The sequence below is a fragment of the Bos grunniens genome, chromosome 24 (assembly GCF_055505025.1).
Source record: "Bos grunniens cultivar Pamir isolate PY7600 chromosome 24, Bosgru_T2T1.0, whole genome shotgun sequence".
NCBI classification, from domain to species: Eukaryota; Metazoa; Chordata; class Mammalia; order Artiodactyla; family Bovidae; genus Bos; species Bos grunniens.
Genome location: NC_141188.1, coordinates 51,905,990 through 51,924,928, shown reverse-complemented (window position 1 = coordinate 51,924,928; position 18,939 = coordinate 51,905,990). Strand labels below are relative to the sequence as shown.

The 18,939-nt window shown below is 42.1% G+C and overlaps 1 protein-coding gene and 1 pseudogene across 2 annotated transcripts in view; both read left to right on the top strand.

Moving 5' to 3' along the window:
* The window catches only part of MRO (maestro), an 88,990-nt gene that overhangs the window by 28,891 nt on the left and 41,160 nt on the right, over window positions 1-18,939 (top strand). The gene's annotated exons all lie outside the window — the stretch shown is intronic.
* Window positions 5,190-5,923, top strand: LOC147346279 (histone-lysine N-methyltransferase SETMAR-like; annotated as a pseudogene).

The window sequence follows — 18,939 nt, the reverse complement described above, 5'->3', positions numbered from 1 at the left end:
CTGTGAAGGGAGTGGCTATAAAACTCTTCCTAGAAAAATTGCTTAAGCTTTGTTTTGTTTTGTGTCAGGTGAATAGTCATTATCTTTTTTTAAAAGAAATTTTTATTGAGGTAGAATTGATGCTGAAGCTGAAGCTCCAATACTTTGGCCACCTGATGTGAAGAACTGACTCCTTAGAAAAGACCCTGATGCTGGGAAAGATTGAAGGTGGAAGGAGAAGGGGACGACAGAGGATGAGATGGTTGGATGGCATCACTGACTCAATGGACATGAGTCTGAACAAGCTCCGGGAGTTAGTGATGGACAGGGAAGCATGGCGTGCTATAGTCCATGGGTTTGCAAAGAGTTGGACATGACTGAACGACTGAACTGAGTTGATTTATAATGTGTTAGTTTCAGGTATACAGTAAAATGATTCAGATATATAGACAGGTAAATATGTAGATATATATATATATATTCTATCTCAGATTCTTTTCCACTGTAGATTATATGACACTGAGTATAGCTCCCAGTGCTATATGGTAGGTGTGATTTTTTTTCTTTTTCCTTTTTTTTTTTCACTTAATATTGGCTTAAGTGGCAACTTTTGCATAAGGAGGGGAACTCTGGCTTCATCTCTGGAGTTTACAGCAGAGATGGGTGGAGATCCTGATATCTTATTAGGCCCAAGAGAGAAAGAGCCTTTAGGGCTGGTTAGTAGATAGATCTGAAGGCTTCCTGACTTGGGAGAGTGATGTTAAATCAAGGCTTGAGGAATCAGGAAGAAAAGCAAACAATGCATGAAAAGGCGAAGGGTTCTGTTCTGGATACTTGAGTCTGAGGTGCGGGCTCTAAGACCAGACCTGAACTGATAGGCTCAATGGTTGAAACGAAGCTAGTGTCAAATGGATATAGCTCTGAGTTGGCAAGGATGATCCCATAGCAGTATGTGGGTGATATGCCTCTATCTAAGACAGAAGGTTCTGTCCTACCCCCTGCTGACCCAGGCTAAGATGATCTATCCAGACAAAATCCCGGGTGAGCAAGGGACAGCCTGGCATTGTGAGAACTGGCTTGGACTTTGTTGAAGAAGAAATGATTTGGCTGAACAAGATGTTCCAGTGATTTCCTTGTAGGAACGAATCTGCTCATTGGCAGTGGAGAAAAATTCCTGAGTGAGTCAGTTGATTGCTCTCAGAGGAGTAGTCCTTACATTCTAGGCAAGGAATTAACTTGGCTTCTCAGAGTGCAAGCCTGTCTGCAGTTAGCCCATATACATGCCTAGCTCTAACTTCTTTCTGGTAGTAAGTCAACACATTGAGCAAGCAGACTGGAAAAGCAGGAGGAGAGAAGGGAAGGTCATGAAACAAAGTATCTTCCATTAAGAAAATGTTCCCAGCTGCATCCCTCTCCCCCACTTTCTCTGCCCCTTGTTTGTTTAGACATAATCTCTTTCTCTCATCTGTTGGCTTTTTAACACAACTCTCTTTCCTTTTCTGCTTCTTCAGTTTCTCTTGAATACTCCCTTAGAGGACTTCTCCAGGTAGAAAGTCCTCTCCTTTAGCTTACAGACTTAAAGGTTTGTTTGTTTGTTGTTGTTGTTGTTGTTTTTCCTTCTTCCCTTGCTTCATTCTTCCCTGAGTTTACTGAGAATCCATTTCCTGTAGGATCTTCTGCTACATGTGCCTAGCTACACATGAAGTCCAAAGACTTTATTCTCAACACCAAGGACTTTACAACTGACTAGAGCAAGTAAGATTTTTTTTACATCTTTTACTATAATATTCAGGTAGTACTAGTGGTAAAGAACCTGCTTGCTAATGCAGGAGACTTAAGAGATGCAGTTTCGATCCCTGGATGGGGAAGGTCCCCTGGAGGAGAGCATGGCAACCCACTCCAGTACTCTTGCCTGGAAAATCCCATGGACAGAGGAGCCTGGTGGGCTACAGTCCATGGGGTCGCACAGAATTGGACACAACTGAGCAACTTGCATAGCATAGCACTATAATACTAAATACAAAGTTGGAAGAAACTGAAAAGTGAGATAAAATAGTATGAAACAAGACTGAGGAAATTCAAAAAAGGGCAGATTGCTTCTGGTTGGAAGGGGTAGGGAAGACTTCCTGGAGGGGGAGGACATTTGAATTAAGCCTTGAAAATTAGAGACAAGTGAAACATGTACTGTGTAGATCACAGCAAACTATGGAAAATTCTTCAAGAGATGGGAATCCCAGACCACCTTATCTGCCTCCTGAGAATTCTGTATGCCAGTCAAGAAGCAACAGTTAGAACTGGTCATGGAACAACAGACTGGTTCCAAATCAAGAAAGTAGTAGGGCAAAGCTGTATATTATCACCCTGCTTATTTAACTTATATGCATAGTACATCATGCGAAATGCCAGGCTGGATGAAGCGCAAGCTGGAATCAAGATTGCTGGGAGAAATGTCAATAACCTCAGATACACAGATGACACCACCCTTATGGCAGAAAGTGAAGAGGAACTAAAGAGCCTCTTGATGAAAGTGAAAGAGGAGAGTGAAAAAGCTGGCTTAAAACTCAATATTCAAAAAAAGAAGATCATGGCATCTGGTCCCGTCACTTCATGGAAAATAGATGGGGAAACAATGCAAACAGTGAGAGACTTTATTTTCTTGGGCTCCAAAATCACTGCAGATGGTGACTTCAGCCATGAAATTAAAAGACACTTGCTCCTTGGATGAAAAGCTGTGACCATCCTCAGTCAGTTCAGTTCAGTCGCTCAGTTGTGTCTGACTCTTTGCAACCCCATGAATCGCAGCACGCCAGGCCTCCCTGTCCATCACCAACTCCCAGAGTTCACTCAGACTCATGTCCATTGAGTCAGTGATGCCAACCAGCCATCTCATCCTCTGTTGTCCCCTTCTCCTCCTGCCCCCAATCCCTCCCAGCATCAGAGTCTTTTCCAATGAGTCAGCTCTTCGCATGAGGTGGCCAAAGTACTGGAGTTTCAGCTTTAGCATCATTCCTTCCAAAGAAATCCCAGGGCTGATCCCCTTTAGAATGGACTGGTTGGATCTCCTTGAAGTCCAAGGGACTCTCAAGAGTCTTCTCCAACAACACAGTTCAAAAGCATCAATTCTTCAGTGCTCAGCTTTCTTCACAGTCCAACTCTCACATCCATATATGACCACTGGAAAAACCATAGCCTTGACTAGACGGACCTTTGTTGGCAAAGTAATGTCTCTGCTTTTGAATATGCTATCTAGGTTGGTCATAACTTTTCTTCCAAGAAGTAAGCGTCTTTTATAATTCCTAGACAGCATATTAAAAAGCAGAGACATTACTTTGCTGACAAAGGTCCATCTAATCAAAGCTATGGTTTTTCCAGTGGTCATGTATGGTTGTGAGAGTTGGACTGTGAAGAAAGCTGAGTGCTGAAGAATTGATGCTTTTAGACTGTGGTGTTGGAGAAGAATCTTGAATCTCTTGGACAGCAAGGAGATCCAACCAGTCCATCCTAAAGGAAATCAGTCCTGAATATTCATTGGAAGGACTGATGCTGAAGCTGAAACTCCAATACTTTGGCCACCTGATGTGAAGAGCTGACTCATTTGAAAAGACCCTGATGCTGGGAGGGATTGGGGGCATGGGGAGAAGGGGACGACAGAGGATGAGATGGCTGGATGGCATCACCGAGTCAAAGGACATGAGTTTGAGCAAGCTCCAGGAGTTGGCGATGGACAGGGAAGCCTGGTGTGCTGCAGTCCATGGGGTCACAAAGAGTTGGACACGACTAGGTGACTGGACTGAACTGAACTGAAGCGTGTGCAGATGGGGCCTCTCTCTGTGTTAGACCGAATGCATACACTTAACCAAGTTTATGTTTCTCAGTCTCTTTTCAGAGTGCAGAAAGCAGATGTGGGATTTGTAACAGGGAAGCTGATGGTAAATAAGCGTTTTTCAGGGTTGTCTGTGGTTATGGTTCCATTCTTACTTTGGGAATCCGAGAACAGCCCAGTTGTCAACTGTTTGTTAGGATAACTGGTGGTGGTGCACCAGAAAGAATGCGAACACACTCTGATGGATGGATGGGCCCAATTAACCTTACTGCTTGTTTTCTTTAATTGAAACATTGTTGACTTATAACATCATATTAGTTTCAGGTGTGAGCACAGTGATTCAGTATTTTTACAGAGTTTACTCTGTAAAAGAGGTTTTCTCTCTTTAAACCTATCACAGTGGAGAAGGAAATGGCAACCCACTCCAGTATTCTTGCCTGGGAAATCCCATGGACAGAGGAGCCTGGCTGTCTACAGTCCTTGGCATCATGAAGAGAAGGACATGACTGAGTGACTGCATGACAATTTTTTTTTTTACTCTAAAAGATAATGTCATGTTTTTCAAAGGTGTTTTTGTAGCTGGAGGGGTGGTTTGATGCTTTTCAAATCTGAACATGTAACGCACCTCTCAGCTCCTCCTGGAACCCCATCCCTTCATCACATGCAGGTGTCCAGTCTGCTGGCAGCCACTGGGGCTGGAACATGGTCTCCACTGTCTCTGCTTATGCTGACGGACAGAATACGTCCTCCTTTTTTTCTATATCAGCTGCAGGTTAGAAAGAAATGAGTTTACAGAGGCTACTGTTAACAGGACCTCAATTATGGACTTTGCGAGGCAGTAATCTACTCATTATAGCCAAAAAAAAAAAAAAAAAAAGTGTATCACAAGATAATGGCTGTAATTCTCTGTTCTGTATTCCTGTTGCTTATCTATTTATATACAGTAGTTTATATCACTTAATCCCATACTCCTAATTTGTCTGTCCCTTGTTCTCTCTTCCCTTTGGTAACCACTAATTTTTTTCTCCATCTGTGAGCCTATTTTGCATATACAATTGTTTGTATTATTTTTTTAGATTTCACATGTTAAGTGATATCATGCAGTATTTTATTTCACTAAGCTTAATAGTCTCAGATTTATCCATGTTGCTGTGAAGGCATTGTTTCATTTTTTATGGCTGAGTGATATTCCATTGTATACATGTTAGGTTGGTGCAAAAATAATTTCAGTTTTGCATTGTTGAAATTTCACATTTGATATTGGAATACATTCTTAAATAAATGTGGTTATGTTATACATCATTTTAATGCACATTTTTTGCTTTATGTTTTTTTGCTAATGAATTATTACTTGCTAATTCTTTTATATATATATATATATTAGACAATGGAAATGATGTTAGACAAAAAGAAAATTCAAGCAATTTTTTTATTCAAGTTCAAAATGGGTCATAAAGCAGAGGAGACAAATCACAACATCAACTATGCATTTGACCAAGGAACTGCTAAGAAATATACAGCGCGGTGGTGGTTCAAGAAGTTTGGCAAAGGAGACGAGAGCCTTGAAGATGAGGAGTGCAGTGGCCAGCCATTGGAAGTCGACAATGACCAACTGGAAACAATCAATGAAGGTGGTCCTCTCACAACTACACGAGAAGTTGCTGAAGAACTCAACATCAACCGTCCTATGGTCGTTTAGCATTTGAAGCAAATTGGAAAGGTGAAAAATCTCCATAAGTAGGTGCTGCATGAGCTGGCCACAAATCAAAAATATTGTCATTTTGCGGTGTCATCCTCTCTTATTCTATGCAACAGCAACAGACCATTTCTGGACTGGATTGTTATGTGCAACAAAAAGCAGATTTTATATGACAACCAATGGCCACCAGCTCAGTGGTTGGACCAAGAAGAAGCACCAAAGCACTTCCCAAAGCCAAGCTTACGCCGAAAGCAGTCACAGGCACTGTTTGATGGTCTGCTGTTGGCCTGATCCACTACAGCTTTCTGAATCCCAGCGAGACCATTACATCTGAGAAGTATACTCAGCAAATGGATGAGCTTCACCAAAAACTGCAAGGTCTGCAGCCAGTATTGGTCAACAGAAAGGGCCCAGTTCTTCTCCGTGACAATTCCCAACTGCACGTTGCAAATCAATGTTTCAAAACTTGAACAAATTGGGCTACAAGGCTTGCCTCATCTGCCATATTTACCTAACCTCTTGCCAACTGACCACCACTTCTTCAAGCATCTCAACACCTTTTTGCAGGGAAAATACTTTCACATTTTCCACACAGAAAATACTTTCCAAGAGTTCATTGAATCCTGAGGCATGGATTTTTTTGCTACAGGAATAAACAAATTTATTTCTTATTGGCAAAATTTGCAGATGACATGATCCTCTACATAGAAAACCCTAAAGACTCCACCAGAAAATTACTAGAGCTAATCAATGATTATAGTAAAGTTGCAGGATATAAAATCAACACACAGAAATCCCTTGCATTCCTATACACTAATAATGAGAAAATAGAACGAGAAATTAAGGAAACAATTCCATTCACCATTGCAACTGAAAGAATAAAATACTTAGGAATATATCTACCTAAAGAAACTAAAGACCTATATATAGAAAACTATAAAACACTGGTGAAAGAAATCAAAGAGGACACTAATAGATGGAGAAATATACCATGTTCATGGATTGGAAGAATCAATATAGTGAAAATGAGTATACTACCCAAAGCAATTTATAGATTCAATGCAATCCCTATCAAGCTACCAACGGTATTCTTCACAGAGCTAGAACAAATAATTTCACAATTTGTGTGGAAATACAAAAAACCTCAAATAGCCAAAGCTATCTTGAGAAAGAAGAATGGAACTGGAGGAATCAACCTACCTGACTTCAGGCTCTACTACAAAGCCACAGTCATCAAGACAGTATGGTACTGGCACAAAGACAGAAATATATCAATGGAACAAAATAGAAAGCCCAGAGATAAATCCACACACATATGGACACCTTATCTTTGACAAAGGAGGCAAGAATATACAATGGAGAAAAGACAATCTCTTTAACAAGTGGTGCTGGGAAAACTGGTCAACCACTTGTAAAAGAATGAAACTAGACCACTTTCTAACACCATACACAAAAATAAACTCAAAATGGATTAAAGATCTAAACGTAAGACCACAAACTATAAAACTCCTAGAGGAGAACATAGGCAAAACACTCTCCGGCATACATCACAGCAGGATCCTCTATGACCCACCTCCCAAAATATTGGAAATAAAAGCAAAAATAAACAAATGGGACCTAATTAAACTTAAAAGCTTCTGCACAACAAAAGAAACTATTAGCAAGGTGAAAAGACAGCCTTCAGAAAAATAATAGCAAATGAGGCAACTGACAAACAACTAATCTCAAAAATATACAAGCAACTCCTACACCTCAATTCCAGAAAAATAAATGACCCAATCAAAAAATGGGCCAAAGAACTAAATAGACATTTCTCCAAAGAAGACATACAGATGGCTAAGAAACACATGAAAAGATGCTCAACATCACTCATTATCAGAGAAATGCAAATCAAAACCACTATGAGGTACCATTTCACGCCAGTCAGAATGGCTGCGATCCAAAAGTCTACAAGCAATAAATGCTGGAGAGGGTGTGGAGAAAAGGGAACCCTCTTACACTGTTGGTGGGAATGCAAACTAGTACAGCCACTATGGAGAACAGTGTGGAGATTCCTCAAAAAACTGGAAATAGAACTGCCTTATGATCCAGCAATCCCACTGCTGGGCATACACACTGAGGAAACCAGAATTGAAAGAGACACCTGTACCCCAATGTTCATCGCAGCACTGTTTATAATAGCCAGGACATGGAAGCAACCTAGATGTCCATCAGCAGATGAATGGATAAGAAAGCTGTGGTACATATGCACAATGGAGTATTACTCAGCCATTAAAAAGAATTCATTTGAATCAGTTCTAATGAGATGGATGGAACTGGAGCCTATTATACAGAGTGAAGTAAGCCAGAAAGAAAAACACCAATACAGTATACTAACACATATATATGGAATTTAGAAAGATGGTAACAATAACCCTGTATACAAGACAGCAAAAGAGACACTGATGTATAGAACAGTCTTATGGACTCTGTGGGAGAAGGAGAGGGTGGGAAGATTTGGGAGAATGGCATGAAACATGTATACTATCATGTATGAAACGAGTTGCCAGTCCAGGTTCGATGCACGATACTGGATGCTTGGGGCTGGTGCACTGGGACGACCCAGAGGGAGGGTATGGGGAGGGAGGAGGGAGGAGGGTTCAGGATGGGGAACACATGTATACCTGTGGTGGATTCATTTTGATATTTGGCAAAACCAATACAATATTGTAAAATTTAAAAATAAAATAAAATTAAATTTTAAAAAATGTGTTGATTGTAATGGCTCCTATTTTGATTAATAAAGTGTGTTTGAGCCTAGTTATAATGATTTCAAATTCAGGTTCGAAACCATAATTACTTTTGCGCCAGTGTAATACCACATCTTTATCCATTCATCTGTTGATAGGCATTTGGGTTGCTTCTGTACCTTGGCTATTGTAAATAGTGCGGCTATAAACATTGGGGTGGAATATGTCTTTTGGTTCTTCTATTTAATACATCTTCCAATGCCAAAATTTTATATTTTATATTTATAGATGATGAAATGGTGGATTTACTTGTACCCTTATGTGCAGATGGGGAAGCTGGATTTAATACATTCTAGGTCACACAGAGGAAAAGAAATGATGTCAGGATGACAACAGATATCAGTCTGTGACTAAGTTTTCCTTAGTCTGTGGTGAAATGAGACAAATAAAGAGGTTGCAATGAGTTTTTAAAAATAAAATAAATGTTTTAAACATAAGGTTTATCTTTTATCCAGAGACTAAATTTTTGGCTTTAAAATGTCTTCTTAAAATGATATGATGGTAATGATTGGCAGCATGGTTGTGCTCAAAATTAAAAAAAACCTCCTTCCTTATCAAAATAAATAGTTTCCAACCCTCTGAATATTCCATAGAAATATACTGGAGATACAGGAGTTTACTGGCCTGTGTGCTCTTAAAACTAAATGCTCAAGCTAATTAACTTACTAATTTATGGAGCAGAAGATGGTTGTCTAGCATATGAAATCAAATAACATCAAAATTGAAGGGAACACAGAGATCATCCGGTTTGTACAAACTCATTTTAGATAAGGAATCTGAGGCCTAGAAATGTTAAGTGATCTCCCCAGTGATGTGTTCTTTTATTTTTATATTTTCAAGTGGTGCTATTTATAGTATATCTGATTTGTGTGAAAGGGTATGTGATCAAACAAAACAGTGTTCTGTGGTCAGACAGGGTATTCACCACAGCCTTGAATTCTGTGCAGTAAATGAAGAGGGTTTCTGGACCCAGTTCCATCCAGAGTCCTTGGAGATTTCCCCACACCAGCGAGCAAGTCGTGGACGGCAGCGGGGTGTCCTGCAATTCAACTCAGTTCTGACACTGTCTTACCTGGAGATAGAATAACATTCCACAGGTAAAGGGCTCAGTCCCACAAGCTTGCCCCCTACTTCAGGAGCCAGGAGCAAGTCCAAGTTGTTACCTGTGTTTCTGACTGATAGGCCATACAATCAGAGGTTCCCACACCCCCGTCCTGGGGTTCCATTAATTTGCCAGAATGGTTCACAAAACTCAGAGAAACATTTTACTTGCTAGAGTGCCAGTTTATTATAAAAGGATATTAAAGGACATGAATCAACAGCCAGATGAAGAAATACATAAGGAGAAGTCCTGAACAAATGAGCTTCTGTGATAGATGTGTTTAGGGTCTGGCTCAGGGGACAGAGAAGTTTTCTGGTTCCCCAACATGAAAGCTCCCCCCAAAACAATCAAGAAGCTGTCCTTTTTGGGGTTTTATGGAGACTTCATTGCATTATCATGATTGACTAAATCATTGACTAAAGGCAAGTGATTCAACCTCTGACCCCTCCATGTTCCCCAGAAATGAGAAACGTGGAGTGGAGATGGGGGTGGTACTGAAAGTTCCAACCCTCTGAACGCATGGTCAGTTTTCCTGGCAGCCAGTCCCATGCTTGAGTGGGATCTAAATGTCAACTTCCCTGAAGTATTTCCAGGAGCAGAAGACAAGAGACCAAATATCCCATTGCTCTTATTGCTCAGGAAATTCCAAGGGTTTGGGGAGCTGTGGATAAAGACCAAACATATATTATTCCTATAAATCACCACATTGCAGTCAACTTTAAGAAATATTTGACATCAATTCTTCTGAGCCTATACTACCATTTAAAAGTACTCATGAAATAATTGTGTTTTATTGTTCTGCACTCAAGAGAAGGATTGCAAGCGCTTACAAGACCAGGCAAAGTACTGACCTGTCAAAATGCCCTTCCTGTGCTTTCTCACCGGTATAAACGCAAAACTTCCACACTACTCATTAACTCTCTGTCCCAGTAATTATGGTCAAATGGGTGGTATGACCTACTCTGTGGACTTCAAGGTTTGTTGGTGGTTCATTTGGCTGGAATTTTCTCCCTGCCTACTCTGTGTTTCAATGGGGGATCGTTAAGACCACCCTTGCCATCCAAGAGTAGCAAGTCTAGCGGAGGAATCTTGTTTGTGAAGGACTTCAAAAACCTGGTAGGGGATTACAGGCTGAAGTTGGAGGTGCCAGGGGGCCACCATTGTATGTGTTTGTGCTGAGGAATGACTCAATGAAGATGGCATTACAGGGGTTCTGGTATGGATGTACCAAGCGGATTAGATGGGGAGGAGCTTGGGGCAAGACGTGAGCAGCATGTAGTTACTGAGGACCTGCCCTGACTGAGGACCAAAGAAGGGAGGATGTGAGACTTTTCAAGGAAATAATGCTTGGAAATTGATGACTAAAGGGATTGTGGCCACAAAAGAAAGAAAAGTGGGTCAAAGGTACTTCTTTTGGAATTTTAAGTGATTAAGAAATAGGTAATGGCATTACAACAAAGCTAGGGGTGTTGGGAAAGAAACCTTTTCCCTAAGTTGAAGGGAAGAAACTCTGGGTCCTTGTAATTCTTCTTGTTGACCTGGATCTGTCTGTACATTCAGGGTCTTATATTTCAATGAATTCATATGAAAGTCAATTAATGCTGCTAATGGTAACTTATTTTATTACTAATAGATAATTACATTATAGAGAAGCAAACACATAATCTGCATGTAAGTTCTGGATTATCCTTTTTGATTACATCTCAAAAATTGACAAGCTCTCTTTGTTTTGGCTGAGGGAAAGGTATATGGCTGGGCAGAGTTTGTATACCTTTGTAGAATCCTGGTCTTTTTCTACATTGAGGGTGGTGCACATTTCCAGTTCTATTCTTGGACCTGAAGAGCTAGAAATCTGGATGTGGACTGGCTTGTCACACTAAAAGGGGCATGAATTGAAACAGGAGTATATCAGCAACTTTGACCATGCTCTGACTTTTGATTCAAAATTGATGGGATTTCCCTGGTGGTCCAGTGGTTGGGACCCCGAGCTTCCACTGTGGAGGGCTTTGATCCCTGGTAGGGGAACTAAAGTCTTGCTTGCCACATGGTCATAAAAAAAACAGTGTTATTGGGCCAGAGATCAGATTTTAGGTCTGAAATATCTTTACACTGCAAAGCAAAATCCAAGCAAGTGTCTATAAGCCTAGCTCACTGATAGGAATTCGGCCTTAGCCTAGTTTGGCCATCAAACCAGAGCTGATTCTGGGTTTATTAAGCTATTTTGCAATCTGGTACCTACCCCACCCCACTGTGGACAGAGTACTGTGGACAGAGTATATAAACTTGTCTCCTACCATGCTTTCTTTTATAGAGACCCCATCACCCCAGAATAATTTTACTTATTTGTTCGTTTTATAAAACAGTAGTGTACTAGGTGGGAATCTTTAAACTGCACGTCTTTGAAGATAATGCTTGAAGCCTATGGGGCTAGAAGTTTGATGGGGCTGCTAAGTGCAGTGCTTGAAGTCACTTTAGTAAGGAAAAGTGACAAAAAGTCTAAAGAAACTAGCATCTTAGGGATGCACATCATTAGAAGGGAAATCCCCCTTCCTTGTATTTTGTTTTTCAACCAAAAAACTGTGTAACCCATGACATAATTTATTGTGGCATTTCCCATCGTCCTTTCTAAAGAATGTAAAGAGAACTAATTGGCTGCCTTTTCCAAGTGGGGATATTGTGGCAGCACTTCTGAACAATTAATATCATGTGTTTTTTTTTTTTTGCTGACATCCATGTTATGAACTAAACCCTAGGTGTGTGGGTAGCTCGTGCTTCAGACTTGGATGGCTCTTTACTCTCTGAGAAGGGCACTTTGTACCTGCTTCTAAGAGGGGATAAACAAGATGCTTAAGCAAAAGACTGTAACACCCTGATGAACATGAGTACAAGAAGCAGATATCTAGTTCCACAATCATACAGCTGGGATAGCCGTGGGATTTACTGACAGATGGGAAAATTCTTGGGAATATCAGTTCTCACTTTGGCACTTAGAAAAATGAGTATGACTGAACAGGTGGCTGTCTATCAGTATCTCAAATTCCTCCCTGGGAGGAAGCCCTGTGGTTTTCCTCAGCTAGATTCTAGCCCTGGACTAATCTCCAGGCCTCCATTTCCTTAATTATGAATAGAGCTTTAGATCCTTCCTTTACTGGGGGTGCTGAATGGGGAGCAATTATTAATGGGTATGGGAATTCTTTCGGGGGTGATAAAACTGGTCTATATTTGATTACGGTGATGGTTGTGAAACCAAACAGGACCCCATGGAGCCTTCCCAGATACAAAAGTGCCTCTGTTTCTCGTTTGTAGGAAAAAGGTTTTAGTTTCCCAGTACTTCCCTGAGTTCCAAAGAGCAGGCACGTCTGTTACTAATTAGGAAAGTGAGGGAACACAGAGACCAAAGAAAAGCAGTTAGGCAAAAAAGGAAATGACAATCATTTGGCAATGAAATAGAGTCCTAGTTCCACCTTGAGGGATATACATAGCAATATGATACATATCCTTGTGCTGTTCTGCAGATACTAAGACCCCCTCACCACCCACCCAAGTGGAGAATGGTGACTATTTGCCGACCAGAAGCACGTAGACACCAGACCAAACTGGAAGAAAAAGGTTATCTTTTTTTTCTTGAAGAATGGGGAATGATGGTAATCATTCCCCAAATATCACCCCATTACCTCACTACCAACCCATCAAAAGGAAGTCCATGAGCTGCCACCTTCACTCCAAATGCTGCCTTTAAAAACCCCTCCCTGGGGACTTCCCTGGCAGTCCAGTGATTAAGACTCTGAGCTCGAAGTGCAGGGGGCCTAGGTTCAATCCCCGGTCAGGGAACTAGATTCCACATGCTGCAACCAAGACCTGGTGCAGCCAAATTAATTAATTAATTAATTAAAAAAAAAAAACTCTCCCTGAAATTTATCTCAGGGTGTCTGGGCTTTTTGGTGCCCTACAAATAAACGCTGTACTCTCCTTCACTACAATCCAGTGTCAGCTCATTGACTTTGCTGTGCAGCAGGGGAGTGGACCAGAGTTCAGTTGTACAACTCTGTGAATATGTTAAAAAAAAAAACAACAAATATTGAATTATACACTTTCAGTGAGTGAACTGAATTGTTGCTGAATGCAAATTCGTGTGTCAGATGCACCATGAGGCCAGGCAAACCAAAATTGTTCGAGTTTGGAGAAGAGAAAGGTTTATCTCAGGGCCAAGCCTGGAGAATGGGTAGCTCATGCTCAGAAAGTTCAAACACCCTGATGGTTTTCCAGGAAGAGTTTTATAGGCAAAATATTCAGGGAGGGCTGCAGGGCATGTGAATTTTTCTGATTGGTTGGTCCTGAAGTAACAGAATGGGATTTTAGGAATCCCAACCATCAGCCCTCTGTTGGTCTGAGGTCTCAGCATGTGGTTACCATCCTCCACCAAGTAGGGGTGGGGGCCTCAGTTCCTGTGGAAGAACTTGGAGATGTGTTGTATGTTGCTTGAGGAGGAACTAGGACTCTGCTTTGTTGTTCGGTCACTTAGTCATGTCTGACTCTGTAACCCCATGGACTGCAGCACGCCAGGCTTCCCTGTCCTTCACCATCTCATGGGGCTTGCTCAAACTCATGTCCACTGAGTCGGTGATGCCATCCAACCATCTCACCCTCTGCCATCCCCTTCTCCTCCTGCCTTTGATCTTTCCCAGCAGCAGGGTCTTTTCCAATGAGTCAGCTGTTTGCATCAGGTGGCCAAAGCATTGGAGCTTCAACTTCAGCATCAGTCCTTCCGATGAATATTCAGGGTTGATGTCCCTTAGGATGGACTGGTTGGATGTCCTTGCAGTCCAGGGGACTCTCAGGAGTCTTCTCCAGCACCACAGTTCAGAGGACTCTGCTTTACTGCTGCACTACTGTTTTCTTGACGACTCTTCCTTTCTTTCTGCATCCCCTCAGTTCCCTGGTTAACAACTGTTTGAATCTGCCTTTTGGTACTCAGGGAAGGTCTAGGAGGCTGAAGCCTTTTCTTTGCCAACAATAAACAGGGGACACAGAAAGTCTTTTTGTACCAGGAGGGCCCCACAGGGTCCTGCCCAGTTTCAAAATGGTACCACTACAGGCTGAATTATGTCCCCCTCAAAAGCCATTTGTTGAGATCTTAACCCTCAGCCCTTCATAATGTGACTATATTTGGAGAGAGGGTCTTTAAAGAAGCAGTTCATTTAAAAAGAGGTCACTAGGATGAAGCCTAGTCCAATATGACTGGTGTCTATTTAAAAAGAGGAAATTAAGGCACAGACACACAGAGAAAAGACCATATGGAGATCCAGGGAGAAGACGGTCATCTGCAAGCCAAGGAGAGCAGCCTCAGAAAAAAATCAACCCTGCCAACACCTTAGTCTTAGACTTGTACCCTCCAGATTTGTGAGGAAGTAATCCCTATTCTTTAAGCCACCCAGTTTGTGGTATTTTTGTCATGGCTGCCTGCAAAGGTTACTTTTAAGTGTCAACTTGGCAGGACAGCCAGTGCCCGTATATTTCAGTTCAGTTCAGTTCAGTTCTGTCACTCAGTCGTGTCCGACTCTTTGCAACCCCATGAATCGCAGCACGCCAGGCCTCCCTGTCCATCACCAACTCCCGGAGTTCACTCACACTCATGTCCATCGAGTCAGTGATGCCAACCAGCCATCTCATCCTCTGTCGTCCCCTTCTCCTCCTGCCCCCAGTCCCTCCCAGCATCAGAGTCTTTTCCAATGAGTCAACTCTTTGCATCAGGTGGCCAAAGTACTGGAGTTTCAGCTTTAGCATCATTCCCTCCAAAGAAATCCCAGGGCTGATCTCCTTCAGAATGGACTGGTTGGATCTCCTTGCAGTCCAAAGGACTCTCAAGCGTCTTCTCCAACACCACAGTTCAAAAGCATCAATTCTTCAGTGCTCAGCTTTCTTCACAGTCCAACTTTCACATCCATACATGACCACAGGAAAAACCATAGCCTTGACTAGACAGACCTTTGTTGACAAAGTAATGTCTCTGCTTTTCAATATGCTATCTAGGTTGGTCATAACTTTCCTTCCAAGGAGTAAGTGTCTTTTAATTTCATGGCTGCAGTCACCATCTGCAGTGATTTTGGAACCCCCCAAAATAAAATCATTTGGTCAAACATTATTTTGGACTTTTCTGTCAAAGTGTTTTTGAATGAGATGAATATTTGAATGGTGGACTTTGCGTAAAGCTGTTTACCCTCCCTAATGTGGGTGAGTCTCATCCAGTCAATCAAAGCATTAATAGAACAAAAGACTGACCTTCCTGAGCAAGGAGTTCTGCCAGAAGACTGCATTTGGGCTGCAGTTCTTCCCCAGGTCTCCAGCCTGCCGGCCTGCCCTGTCAATTTTGGACTTGCACCTCCACAATCGTGTGAGACCATTCCGTAAAATTAATCAACAAATCTCTCCCTTTCTGTCTCTCTCTCTCACACACAAACACACACACACGCGCACACACACACACACCCTTTACTGTTTCACTGGAGAACCCTAACTGATATCTGGTCCTAGCAAACTAATACAAGAATACAATTAGCAATACAAACTAATGCTAATACAACAATGTAATGAATTGTAGTTCAATAAGGTTGTGTAAAAAAAATCTTAGAAGCTTATACCTAAAATATTAATAATAATTTATTGGTAGAATTTGGAGTGTTTTAGTTTTATTTTTAGTTTAACTTTTTCAGACTTATGATTTTTTGTGATTGTGTGTTATTTGTGTAATGATAATTTAAGAAAAGATTTCCATTCAGCAGAAAGTTTAGAAGCAAGGTCAGATAACACAGAACCCAGAGGACACTGGAATATAGTGGGATGCATGGTAATACCACTTATCGTGAAGATTTAGATGAAGCACGAATCAGATTCCATCTCCTACAGTGAGAAAATCTCAACATACAACACAATTTGCTTATGTAAGAGATACTAAACTTGTTTTGGAAGATGGGGAGTAAATGAATTTTGTTTTCCTATCAACTGTATTTTTCTGCCTTTTCAGTGATTCATTCAGTCAGCTAGCAAGCTTTTGCTGGGCACCAGCTACGTCCAAGGACCTCACTAAATACCAGAGATTGAAAGGCAAACAAAACAGGCTCGCTCCAATTAAGATGTTTACACTATGGTGGGGGAGATAATATGGTACAACGTGATAAGGGCTCCTATAGGGTAAGAATTGTTTGTTCGCATGGGAGGGAGTGTCAGCCTGCGAGAGAAGGAGAAGAGAGGGGTTTTTTTAAATCCTCAGCACAATCGTACAAGTTTATTATGACTCCATTTTGTAGATGAATGCACTGACGCTCGGGGCTTCCCTGAAGACTCAGCAGTAAAACAATCTGCCTGCAATGCAGGAGAGGCAGGAGACACGGGTTCGAACCCTGGGTCAAGAAGATCCCCTGGAGGAGGAAATGGCAACCCGCTCCAGTGTTCTTGCCTAAAAAATCTGATGGAAAGAGGAGCCTGGAAGGCTATATAGTCCATGGCGTTGCAAAGAGTTGGACATGACTGAGCAACTATGCACACATGCACACTGAGGCTCAGAGAGGTTAGATGATTCACCCAAATGTTTCAGGAAGTAAAAGACGGGGATGTGAGCACAGTCTGACCCTGAAGTCCATGTTCTTTCCACTGTATGATGTGCTGTGTCTCTGGTTTTGGCATGTGTACAAGCAAACAAGTAGGATACACTGAAATACAGTAAATTTAATTTCTACTTTGAAGTAAGGACACATGTCTATAAACTCCCTATCATTTGTCTTAGTCTGAATTACCTTGTCCTACTCTTTCACCAGTTCTCATAATTGCTAATAACTGTAACAACAACAATGAACATTTATTGTTTCCTATTGTAATTGAAAGTGTGGTCTGGCTGTGCAGCTGTTCAAAAGCCAAAGCGGGACAAGGTTAGCGGAAAGGAAAGTCTGCTTTATTTTGGATGCTGGCAAAAGGGGAAGGCCATCCTGTCCAAAGGCTGAGTCCCCACAACCGACGATCAGTGGCTAGAACGTTTGTAGACAGACGGAGAGGCCTACAAGCAGAAATAGCTCAGTCAGCTCTGACAGTCATCTCGAAATTGGTCATCAGCTGTCTGCCCAGCGTCATCTCGATTGTTTTACATACAGTTAATCTTCATTTCAGGGTCGGTTTGCTTCCATTTCTTGAGGCCAGTCCTCAGAACTGTGGCAGCTTATGTCATCTGCAATCGGCCGTCGCATAGTTCACTTCTCCCTGTGCTGGTTTTGGTATCTGTAAGACAGCTCACAGGATATGGCTCAAAATATTATCTATAGCCCTTGAGAAGGAACTCAAGGTCCTTGACTATGCTTAATGACTAAACTATTATTATTTGGTCTCCTTTGACTGTTTTCCTTTGTTTCTGCATGTTCTCACTTCCTTGATTAAACTTATTTATTGGCTAAAGCTTTTCACAGACTGTGAAGGGCAGGCAGAGGACATGGGGGCCAAGGACCACAGGCCCCTACTCTGTTTACCTATGTGCCAGATACTATACTCGGTACTTGATAGGTTCTTTTAATCTATCCTCATAACAACCTAATATGGTAGGTTGTGGGATTATCCCTATTTTATAGAGAGAGAAACTGAGGCTTAGAGGGTTAAGTGATGTTAAGTGGCAAAGCTGGGATTTGACCCCAGATCTAGATTTAGCCATTTTGCTGCCGTGCCAAAAACCAGACAAATGGCAGATTTAAAACTCCTTGCTGGTTGCTTGCTTTTTTAAACTAGAAGATTCTGGAATGCAATTGATCTTCCAGATCACACAGGAGTGAGCAAGAGTTTCTCTTCAGTTTCTGAGGAGGAGCCCCTTACGGGAGTTTCAGCATTCATTTATGTTGCTCCATTCATTAGCTGTCTACGTTGGAAAGCTGGGACTCTGCGTTGCTCTAAGACACAGACAAGGCTGCTGTGATGTTTGAATTTGGGAAAAGTGAAACTATTTGTTGCTCAGTCGTGTCCAGCTCTTTGCGACCCCATAGGCGGTAGCCTGCCAGGCTCCTCTGTCCATGGAATTCTCCCAGCACGAATACTGGAGTGGGTAGCCATCCCCTTCTCCAGGAGATCTTCCCTACCTAGGGATCGAACCCAGGTCTCCTGCATTGCAGGCAGATTCTTTACCACTGAGCCACCAGGGAAAACAGAGGGCACAAAAATGGACCCTTTTGCAGATTCTGTCTGGGTAGTAGGCTCTGGTGTTCTATCTCAGTGGAGCCACGTCTATGCTCCCCACAAAAGAAGCTTTGGCACTTAGATGGGAGAAACATGCCTGACCTTCAGGGGTGGGAACAGGGGACGCGATAAGCCCCTGCTCCAGGAAGCTCTGGAACATGGGCTGCGGCAGCAGCTGTGAAACCTCAGAGCTCTGGTCCTGCTGAAGGGCACTCTGTTTTGCTGTAGGGATGGCAAGGGGGCCTCTGCGATCCTCCCCCGCCACCTCCCCAAGTTGATCAGATTATCTGTGGACCATCACAGTCCGATGCCCTCCACCGGGCTGCAAGCAGGTCAGAGGCTG